Raw genomic sequence first — 11,405 nt, 5'->3', positions numbered from 1 at the left:
AGTGTAGCTTCTGTTCATCAAAGTCTCATTGAGTTCTTTAACGGGCGTAGGAACAGGATATGTTTGGAAAGAGAGATAAATACCTGTTAAATGAAGATGCCTACGGTGACTTACCAAGATGCTGGCTAGACCGCACGTTCCAAGAAGTGTACACCAGCATAGAACAGGAACAAGGGGAGAAGAAAAAGGAAGACCCTCGTTGACACAGTCACCCGTGCACAGAGGCACAATGTACTAAAATTTTAACATGGTGCAATATACTACACAGAACCACACAACACGAAATATACACAAAAGTACACTAAGCCCGCAAACGCAACAAGGATGAGGATATTGCTGAACATTCTGTGCGTAAAGAAATCTCATCTACTGTAGGATATCAAGCCACACATTTCTAACAGAACCTAAACGGTATTTGAAAAGGGCAAAACGCAATCTCTCTCTCTCTCTCTATCCATTTATCCATCCACCAATACATTCGTCTGTCTGTCTGTCTGTCTGTCTGTCTGTCTGTCTGTCTGTCTGTCTGTCTGTCTGTCTGTCTGTCTGTCTGTCTGTCTGTCTGTCTGTCTGTCCGTCTGTCTGTCTGTCTGTCTGTCTGTCTGTCTGAAACTCTAACCTTCCATCCATCTCTCCTCCTCTCTTGTTTTGGGCCTCTCTAATATCTAACCCTCAAAATTCGGGAGGAACAGACAAATCACAAATTCAGCACTGCGTCCTTCCGCGCGAACAGCAGCATTTTCCGCTAAGGTGTTTGATGTGCTCAAGCGCCCACCAGCGTGTTTTGTGCCCGGGCTTCATTTTATCGTTTCCATTGCGTAGTGACTCCACGAACGCTAGGCCTGCTCAGCGACTGAGAGAGTACACGCGGCTGGTTGATAACCGAATGGACGAACATCTTCCAGCAAAGTGAAATAAAAGTAAAGCGGAGGAGGCCCGTCCCTGCTACTGAGTGGAAAGCTTCCTCCGTTCCTCCTAGATAAAGAAATTATTAAGCTCATAGTACTTGATGAATACCCCGCTAAATGAACGAGCGCTTCAATGCAGGGTTCATTAGCAAATATTTGGGACGCGTTTCAGTACGGAAAATTACTTCTTGTCTTTTTCTGCATTACGAAGAACGCATTGTGCACATTTATTCACAGTTTATTTTACTCTTTACTCTCTCTGTCTGTAAATCAGCTCGATTTTAGGGGTTAACGCACCGAAGCAACGCAGGCGATGAGGCGCGCCGTAGTGTAGGGCTCGGGATTATATTTGACCACCTGGGGATCTTTAACGTGCGCCGAAATCTCGAACAGACGGGCGTTTTTGCTTTTCGCCTCCATCATAAAAGCGGCCGCCGCGGCCGGGAAACGAACCCGCCTCCTCGTGCTCAGCAGCACAACGCCTTCGCCACTGAGCCACTGCGGCGGGTCTCTGTAAATGAGCTGTCAGCTTTTATAAATGAAGCAAAATGACCTATATTTGAGGGGATTAGCTGATGAAAGAAAAGCGCATGGGAGTAACAAAGAAAGACTGCCAATAAAATCACCAAAATCTGAGAGTTAAAAAAGGCATAGCCTATGAAAATTTGGTTAGCATTGCGACTAGGTTGTGCCCATAGATAAACACCAGCGAAAAACTGTCAGACATTGTGAATACTTCTATACTGCAGTATAGCAGTATTCACGAGGCTTTATAAGCCGCATACACTCCCGCTTCCAAAGGCGTGTCCCCAACCCCGCTGCGCATATGTCCGCCTCTGTAGATGAGTAACACTTCAACAAACTTCGAAGTACGCACACAGTATTTGGAATATGGGCACAGGTACCTCGCGGCGGACCCCCTCATCGCGCTTGAAGTAACTGAGTGATTGATTGCTTGGTGCATTCTCCAGCATGCACCAAGATTACAAAGTGTTGTCCGATACACCCCTCCGGTTATGTAGACCGCTGTGGGAGTGTGTACCTTTGCTAGGCTGACAGGAGAAACTGTCGGGTATGCGCCGGCTTAGACTTAACGTTTCATCTTGAGGTCTTACGACGTCAACCAGTACACGGAGATTGACCTACAGGGAGTGCTTCTTTTTCCCAATTGGTACCGGTTGACGACGTCAGATTTCAGAGCCTGTCTTAAAGCCTAACGTCCTATGCTTAGGCTTACGTCAAGTAACCATCAAATTGAACCTTGCAATGGTCAAAGCAGCGTCATAGTCGTTATATGTCGAGCTGCTGGTACCAGTTGACTACGTTGGACCTCAAAGTCCTAACATAGGGCATTCGCATGCCCGCGTTGCCCCTACGTCTCCAGCGCATCAGCTATCGCTTAAGCGGGTTATAAACGGTAAAATACGGGACCCTTCACAAAAGTGGATCTTTGGATGTGGCTTCACGAAAACGACCCCCCTAAACTGGTTTCAGAAAACAGGCTTTATAAATTCCCCGCCAAACAGAGTTCCCGCCCCAAAAATATGTTGTCGAATCTTCCGAAGTCTCAGAGATCGGAATCAAAAACATCCTGCTGATCTTCAGACCACTGAGTTCTTGACGTCTGTGTAGCTTCGCAGAATAATAATAGGTAGCTATATAATAAAGTGGTAGCTGTATCTACGATAAGAAACATATTTCGAAGGTTTTCACGCTACAAATAAATCATTGTTTATTACGGTGTCACGAAAAGCCTAAACCTTTGTTCCGGCGCACTTAAAGCGAAAAAGAAAATGGAGGTACGACACTGAAATACAGCAGCACGAAAGAAATCAACGATGAACAGTAACTACTAGCGAACAAGCGATATTCTCCAACTTGAAGTACATGATTTAAGAACTAGTAATATTTGATATCCACCACACACGCACAAAAAAAGAGTACAATGCATGTTTGTCAAAGCGTACTAGTAGATATAAATGTCTGGACATGTTTCAAGGCGAGGTTTAACCTCTAAGACAAGGGAAAGCATAGAGATGTTAGAAATCTTCAGTTTAATATAATGTTCTCTGATCTTCAACAGCAGTTGAGGACAACCTTCTACTTTGAAACTTTTAAAAAAGACTCATGAGTGACTGACATTAACCTCTTCCTCGTTTGGCCGTGTTCTGTGTAACAGGAAACTGACATTTATTTGAGGAGATTATATATTTTTCGGACTTCATTTGGTATGCATACTGTGAAATCTTGTTCATGCCCAATTCTTTTTGTTTGGCTACAGAGAAAATATACAGCGAGCGAGCAAGAATGAGCTCGGTTTATACTACTCCAGTTTGACTCAGGTGTGATGCTCGTCACACCAGAAACGAGCGAAGATTACCTCTGCACCGATTTCCCCGGGGACGTGAAGCATAATACGGCGTGTACGTCATCTTCTCGGCTCTGAGTTTATACCGGCACGTTCAAGAAAGGCACTATTATTATTACTTTATCCGCCACTGTTATGTAGCGATCATAACCAATTGCAATACCATCAATGAAACTTGTCTTGCATCGGAAAAGTACGTTCCTGTGAGAGGTCGGAAGAGCCAGTATATTGCTCATACGCGTTTTTCCTAGCCGCCCGAACACTCTACCCAAACCAAAACACGTACAGCGTGTGTTCTACCGTTTGGACACTGTAAAAATGAAAGACGTGATGCTGGGTCCCATCCTTACAGTCGGCAAACATCTGGGCCGTACGCTCAAGCCATGCAAATTTATTCCCGAGACGAAGCGCTTCATGAAGCAGAACGGCGCTCGTATACATTGACGCAAGTTTTTAATTATCTCTAACGGCTTAGTCGCGCTGTTTACGCACAGCAAGCATTCGCTACGCTCTTGTGAAGGGCATTGCTAAACTTCGGCTCAAGGTGAATGACGATGCCTGACAGTTAATAGGTCTCTTCGATTTGGCCTGCACTTTCTGCACGAGTTCCGAATGAGTTCAGCCAGTTCAGCGCCGGCGCCGCCACTGCAGAACCGGTCCTGCACTTTTGTCGTCTGCTTCTGCACCTCCTCTCGGGGAAGTGCAGGGAAAGCCGTGAACTCATCCTGCACTCTCTGCACCGTCGGTAAATCGAAGAGAAAAGTGCAGGCGGTGCGCTCTGCGCTCGAAAATCGAAGAGGCGAGTGCTGCACTACCTGAATGAGTGCAGCGAGTGCAGCAAAATCGAAGACACCTAATATTAAACCATATCCTGCGAGATAGGAGGAATAATTAGGGAGGAACCATGCCGGCAGAACTGAAGAGGTGTCAGTTTCTGTGCTGTCTACGCGATCGTTGGCAGACATTAGCGAGTTTTAGCTGACCGTTTTTCACGGTCCGCTCCGCTCTGATAGCAAGCGGGAGCGCCATTGCGCCTACGTGGCGGGCTTGGCCGCGAACGGCATTGTTTCCGGTTGCACTGAGTATGCCGCCGATACCGGAGCGGACCGTCCAACACGATTAGCTAAAACTCTCTATTGAGAGATTGGCACGTGCTCGTAATGTAATCAGCGCACGAGCCCCTCGCAATTTTTCGCCCAATAATCGCTGTGCATGGTTACCGCGTCACATTCTTCTTCTTCTGTTCCTTTCCACACGCCAATTTAGGCGGTAACAGCATCGCTATAGCGACAAGCCCATAGCGACTCGATACTGACACCAGAAAAGATATATATAGGGCAATAATGTCCCCCTCCCCTAACTGTATTCACCGGTATAGTTACTCCTGCGGTCTTCACGGGCTCCGGGACTGCTCTAAGATCGCACTACGCCTCAACGTGCGCGCTTAAAACACTCTGCGTAATCTGCTTGGACCTGGCTGGCTGACTAAGGTGATTACCTTATCCAACCACTTTATCTTATGCTCGCATCCAGCGCTAACTGAAGCGGAACTACCCAGGAGAAAGTAACCTGGGCTCGCTCATTTCAAGCCATTTTCTCGTCTTTACGTGCTGTGAAATCGTGCACGCACCAGCACATTGAACCAACCTTTTAAATCCAATTATATTTTTGGTGAAAGCCAGTTCCTTAGGGGTGCTTAGTAAAAGCGCCTGGTTTGTGATCCTTGGCTTAATAGGCTAAATGGTATGTTTAGCGCGACAGTAAATTTTATGAAGCCAAAGCTGTGGTGTCAGAATGTTGTTCACCCTTTGAGCGAAAAGCTCCAAGCTAACTTCAATTGCGGCAGTGTTTGTTTCCAAGAACTCGACGTAAGATATGTTCACATCTATACGTGCAGTTTCCTTGAACACCAAGATCAGGCTTTGTCGCGTGTACAATGCTCAAAATGGGTAGCCAAAATCAGGTATTTGGGAGCGTTTCATTATTATGCAGCACCGTCGCACAAACTTTGCAGAGTCACAGACTAACTAGTTGATTTCAAAATACAAAAATAAAGATACCTCAGCTCTTATTCATGTGGCCTCTCAATGAAAGCACGCTGCTTCCATCGAACGGACAGGATTGCTTTTTCTCACGTCATTCCGTAAACCCCAAAACTTTCGTTCGCTTTGAGATCACACAGTAAAACGCCAAATACAGCGTGAATATTTTTGATGGCGTAATAGGGTAAATTAGGTCGTGTATAGGCCTGCTTTGTTTCAAATGACGTCGCCAGCCGTCTGTGTTTCTACCGCCCTTTCGAGGTAACCGCCCCTCCTTTCCTTCGCTCCACACCTCTCTTTTCCTCCACTGCCTCTCCCTCACAGCCTTTCCCTCCGAGTTTCCCTTCTCCATAAAATTAATTGGCATCAAATTTGTACAAGCGAAATCTGCATGCAGTTGGCGAATTATCCTCAGTATTTCATCTCGCCTGGACCGTGCTCTGTGAAGAAGATGAAATCTTGCGTTGCCTACCATCGTTCTTTCCTCCTGCGACCCAATGAACCGAACTACTCCTGCCACTCCAACGTGAAGTCCTCAACTGTGACTGCGCCCTTTCAACAATTTTTTGAAGACGGACAGCGCGAAGTTACGCGTGTACACCACACACGACATAACTTTCTCTAGTCAGCAGCTACGTTGAATGTATTTTTAAAGCAAAACTTTACTACTTTCGTCCAGCCATTTCGTGGAGGATGCACAAATGACTTTTTGACCGTAGACACACCCCCGGCGACACACCCCTCGAAGAGCATCGCGTGATTCGCCGGGCACGCTGTTGGCGCCTGCGGGCGCCGACAGCGGTCGCCACCGCCGCTGCGGCCGAGGCAGACAACCACCCCCGCAGCCTTCCATGCATGCGGCGCTGGGTCGTTTCGGGCAACATGACTCGTCTCGCACCCGGCGAAGAAAAACGGTGCGTTCGCCATGAATGAACGCCGCGTTCGCGCGGTTTCCTTCTGTGAGCGTCGCACGGAACCGAGCGGCTTTGAGACGTGGTCGGCAATACAGCTAAATCAAAGATTAACCAAGCGAAACCAAGACTCAACCAGACTAAACCAAGCTTTTGCTTTGCATATCCAAGGTTGGCGGAGCTAAGCCGCAGCCATTTTATTAACGGTAGCTCGCATAATAGAAAAGCTGGTGCTGGGACGACCCAAAGGTAATGTAGCATCTCATAAAACGACATTCTTTTTTTGCTACCCAACAGCTCTATCCAACACGCGCTGCCTCAACGTCGTCGTCAGCGGCGATCGAAGATTTTAAGTGCGAATGCACTTTATAAGCGACCCCAAACCTTCCACCGCCGCCGGCGGCGGCGGCGGCGGCGGCGGCGGCGTCCGCAGTCCTCCTCTCCCTAGCAACGGCGTGGAGCGGAGAGGAGCGTCGGTAGCAACGGCGCGGTGACGTCACTTCACCACGTGACCGCGCTCGCTCCGCCTCCTCGCCGTGGCTGCGCGGGTGCGCGCCGCTCCCCGCACCACTCCTCGCGCCATGACGTCATGGTATGACGTCACAGCGCGCATCCTCTCTCCAGCAGCTGCCGCGCGCCTCTCTCTCCACCGTGACGTCACACTCTCTCCTCTCCCCCTCGCTCGGCTGCAGCTGCCGTGCGCCGTTGTCCCTCTCCCCCCTTGCGCTCGCCTCCTCTCTCAGCCACCTGGCTCGGCGCGGCGTACCCCCCTATATATGCAGCGATAAACTGCCAGACCTCCGTGGGTCGGCTCGCGCGCGCTCACGGGCGAATGCCAACGGATTTTAACTTTACTCCCCCTCATAGCATCACCCCGTGCATTCGCACTTAACCATGTTCACCCTCGGGGAAATGCTTGGGAGTTTTTCCTTTTGCTGACCTGGCTCTCTTCGTGAACGTCCCAGAGGTTCGAATAAGGTTGTCGGACGTGTAGAAGGACTAAGAAACTGTAAATGAAGGAAAACGTTTCTTTCCTTTTATTAAGAGTTTATGATTTCTTCCCATCTGTATATAAAGGAAAAGAAAGGAAAGTTCGCTCAATTTATTGTAACATTGGAAAATGGGGTCTCACGATGAAGAGAAGAGCTATTGCTACGTCATTTGTTCTCGTGCTGAGGTCAGGTCAATTATACCTCGCCTCGTTTTCTGGTAGCATTGCTCCATCTTCGATCAAACTATGAGCTTTACAATGCTTTGTTATTTGTCCAGCATGATTTTTTTCCTACAGTTCCGACAATAATAGGACTGCCACTTATGCAGGCGAAATGTTCTCTCGATAACTCAGCAAAACAAAAGATCGATGCAAGAATACGTTGCGTACAATAATTCCCTCTTGTTTCTTGTATGCAAAAAAGTGGGAATTGAATGGGTTATCATAAAAAATAAAGAAGCTGCAATGAAATACATCTGCCGATTCGGGGTAGCACGCATTTCTCGTATGTCGTTTTTTCATGCTACTCATTGTTGGCGGTTGAAGTTTTTGATCGTACGAGTGATGAATGCTCGTTTGAGTAAGCATGTAATATGCAACTTGGGAAATATGCTACTTGAATCTGTGACGGCGCACTGAAACATCTGCCAATCTTGGCTACACTCCGTCAAAGTTCTGCCCTAAAATTTGTGTATATTATAAAGCAGCAAGATTATAAACGCCTAAAACCAAACAGGTCATATTTCAGCGTTATAGCTTCTAATTTATGATGGTTAAGTGCTGCACTCACTTACTGCTTCGAGCAATTTCTCTCACGTAAACACCGCGTGTTCTGCCAAGGAAATCTCTTGACACGCATTTGCATTTACCCTCGCGTGGGACCTACAGCCATTACGTCCCTGCTCTGCTCCGTCAGGGGTGGCGCAATCGCATAATGATCGTGCGTAAACACGAGCGCCCCTTGTTGACCTTCCCTCGCTCCATCACCCGAGCCACAAGGTCTCCCTTTCAGGCTCCGGAAAAGCATGTCCTCCGTTTGTCTGAAGGCGAAGGAAAAAGGGCGGAAACGAATGCCGAAAAAAGTGCCCAAAGGTTTACATAGTGCGCTCTGAGGGCGCCAAACCACCCGGGGTACGCCTTCCGAAACCTTGTCATCGTAGACGCTCGCTTGACTGCGCGTGTTTGGAGAGTGGTCGGCTTGGGTTGAGATCACGCGTACGGTATCGATGCTTCACGCTTGTGGAAGCTAACGCCTGTCGTAGCTCGGTGTGGATTTTTGCTCGATTTCTGCAGCGATCCCAAGCGGATGAATTAAACTTCTATAAAGACGAGTGCAGGATTGTTTTAATACCGATAACTTCTACTCTACTTTACGTACTGCATGCAACAGTTTATTATCACGGTTCAACGAAGCCCCCTCCCCCACTATTTGTGTTTTGGGGGGTCGTTTCCATTCAGGACGCCGTTTTCTCTACTTCCTTCTTCTCTTCCCTCCACATTTATAGTGCATAACATCACTTTCTGGCCCCTATATGGCACGGCCATAGCTCTTGGCAGAAGATGCGTATACATCATCTCCCAAAACGTGGCAAAAAGCCTTCTTCGCCCCTGTGAACCGCACCGCCGGCAAAGGCGTCGAAACCTCAGAGCAAGAGTCCCTCCGGGAAAAGCAATCATTTCGCTTCCCGCGCTCATCTCTCGAAAAAATATCACCTCTTCTCAGGCTCAAGATCAACGGGGACGCGAGTTCTTTTTCTTTTTCTGGACCACGCTTTTGCAGCTCGCGTCGTCGACGCGCAATTTTCCCGCGCCGCCTATGACGAAAGCGCACCTCGACGCCTCCAGAGGGCGGGCACCTTGTTAGGACCGGGAGACTGCGCGCCTGTCAACACGAGAGTAATAAGGCCTCCAGGCGGGCACGTCGAACGAACAATACGCATTCCTGCGCAATGCGCTTCGAATCCTATCGACGCAAATCTACCAACGCGATGAGTTTCAGCCACTTGGCTGCTTGGACAGCTAAACACGAGCGGAAAGCCAATCCCCTTGTGACTTCGGTGTTTTCCCCGCGATAGAATCATCATCATCATCATCGTCATCATCAGCATCATAAACCTGTTTGTGTCCACTGCAGGACGAAGGCCTCTCCCAAAGATTTCCAGCCACGCCTATCGAGTGCTATCTCAGTCCATGTTTTTTATCCAAATTTCCGTTGCTCACCTCGCCAACGAGTCCACGGCCGACCCCTAATGCATTTGCGGTCTATTGGCACCCAGTCAGTCAAACGGATGGTTCACCTGTTGCTCGTCATTCGCATTACGTGACCAGCCCATGCCCATTTCCTTCGCTTAATTTAGAATCATTGTCTGCTGTTTATTCAGCCGGGTTCAAAGGTTTATTTCTCACTCATACGTCCGCTACGGGCCCAGTACCGTAGTAGCCTTCACCGCATACGAAACGTTTTTGTATACCTCCATTGCTTTATCATGATCTACAGCCATTTGCGCGTTCGGGACCACTGCAGGACGATGGTCTTTCACGACGACTTCCAGCCACTTGTGAGTTTTTGGTGTCCATTCGTTACCCCGAATGTTCCTAGTTCACCTCTACATTGAGTTTCTCGTCTTCCCATATTTGCCTTACCGTCCCTTGCTAGCCTTTCCGTTCAACGGGAGGCCATGCCGTTGTCGGTCACCCACATTACCCAAACTGTGAAACCCCATTTTTTTTCGCTCAATTGTCTTCCACGTTTGTCGTTTAATCCACCCAGCTATTTTCCTATTACCTGGTGTCGTCCCTGGCCCATGGCGTATTTTCCTTATTTCCGTTTTTCCTTCGTGCCTTGTGAACTCTCCCTCTGCAGATTCCTTATGACTCTCCTCCCCGTTTATGCGTGGTTGTTTCGGAGAAAGATGGTTCTGTTCCAATTCCTGTTCGCCCTGAGGAACACTTAGGCACAGTCTTTGTTAAAAATTTGCTGGCCACGGCGAAAGGGACCGGAGCAGGCGCACGTTCTTGCAGGCGTGCAATGATTTCCGTGTAGGCTGGTGTCGTGGCTCAAAAGAGTGATCAGAAATTTATCCCTCGCACTCCTTCGTTGGCTGGCGAGATGTGAAATTACGAAGGGCCCTAGAGTTCTCCTTATGATGCAGTTAATGCCAACGTGTTACTGACCATCTGCTCAAGGGAAATGCCACTATTGTGGGTGCCTCCTTAGCGCGCTGGAACCCTGGTGACTATGGGCCGGTGGGAGGGCTGAGTTATAAAAATCATCGCCCATAGTTTGCTTAGTCATGCCCTTTAAAGTTTTAAATGCAGAGCATTTCTTTAACTCACGATGTCACCCGGCGTTGTCGGCGTTGGCGTGCCTCGGCGTCCGCAACAGCCGTTCCAGGTGCGCCCTCTCCCCCAATCCTCCTCTCCCGCATCACGCTACCCTCCTCGCTCTCAACAACAGGTCCGCACCCCTCCTCTTACACTATATAAAAATAATACTTACCGGCGCCTGGTTTCGATCCCACGACCCTGCGGGCGGAACGCAAGGTGCATGGTGCTCTACCCACTGCGCCACAAAGCCGACACAGAATTGAAGGCTACGAACGCGCCTTATATCCTTGACTCATTCAAACTACGTCAAGAAGCTGCTGATACAACGCATTCACTACCTGTGGGCGGAACGCGAGGTAAATGGTGCTCTTCCCACTGCGCCACAAAACCGACACAGAATGAAAGGCTACGAACGCGCCTTATATCCTTGACTGATTCAAACTACGTCAAGAAGCTGCTGATACAACGCATTCACTACCACCAACTCCCCAAACACTAAACGTTAACGCAATACACCGACCCCCTATGCGACGCATTTACTCGAGTCCCCCTCGCGGGGAGATGGGCCCTTTTATTTGAGTGCCCACTTTATTCACTTAGCCATTTATTTTAATTCACTGTGCCTAGTCTCAATATCCTTAATCTCTCTTCGTTCGGCTTCATTAATTCACTGTGGTTGCAACAAATTCACTTTGTCATTCATGTAGTCGCGTTGTAAATAACCAGCGGCGCGGCCTCGCACTTAGCGAACTTTTTTTCGGCCGCAGGCAAGGTGGTGGGGTGCAGCACAGCATTAAAAGAAAAATCCTGGGCCACCTCCACTAACGCGAAACCTGGGGAGGGCGAAGCATGCAGTGT

The sequence above is a fragment of the Haemaphysalis longicornis genome, unplaced genomic scaffold (genome assembly GCF_048455015.1).
Source record: "Haemaphysalis longicornis isolate Haplotype H1 unplaced genomic scaffold, Haemaphysalis longicornis Haplotype H1 scaffold_10, whole genome shotgun sequence".
NCBI classification, from domain to species: domain Eukaryota; kingdom Metazoa; phylum Arthropoda; class Arachnida; order Ixodida; family Ixodidae; genus Haemaphysalis; species Haemaphysalis longicornis.
The sequence above is the reverse complement of the archived record's forward strand: the minus strand, read 5'-3'. Positions refer to the sequence as shown.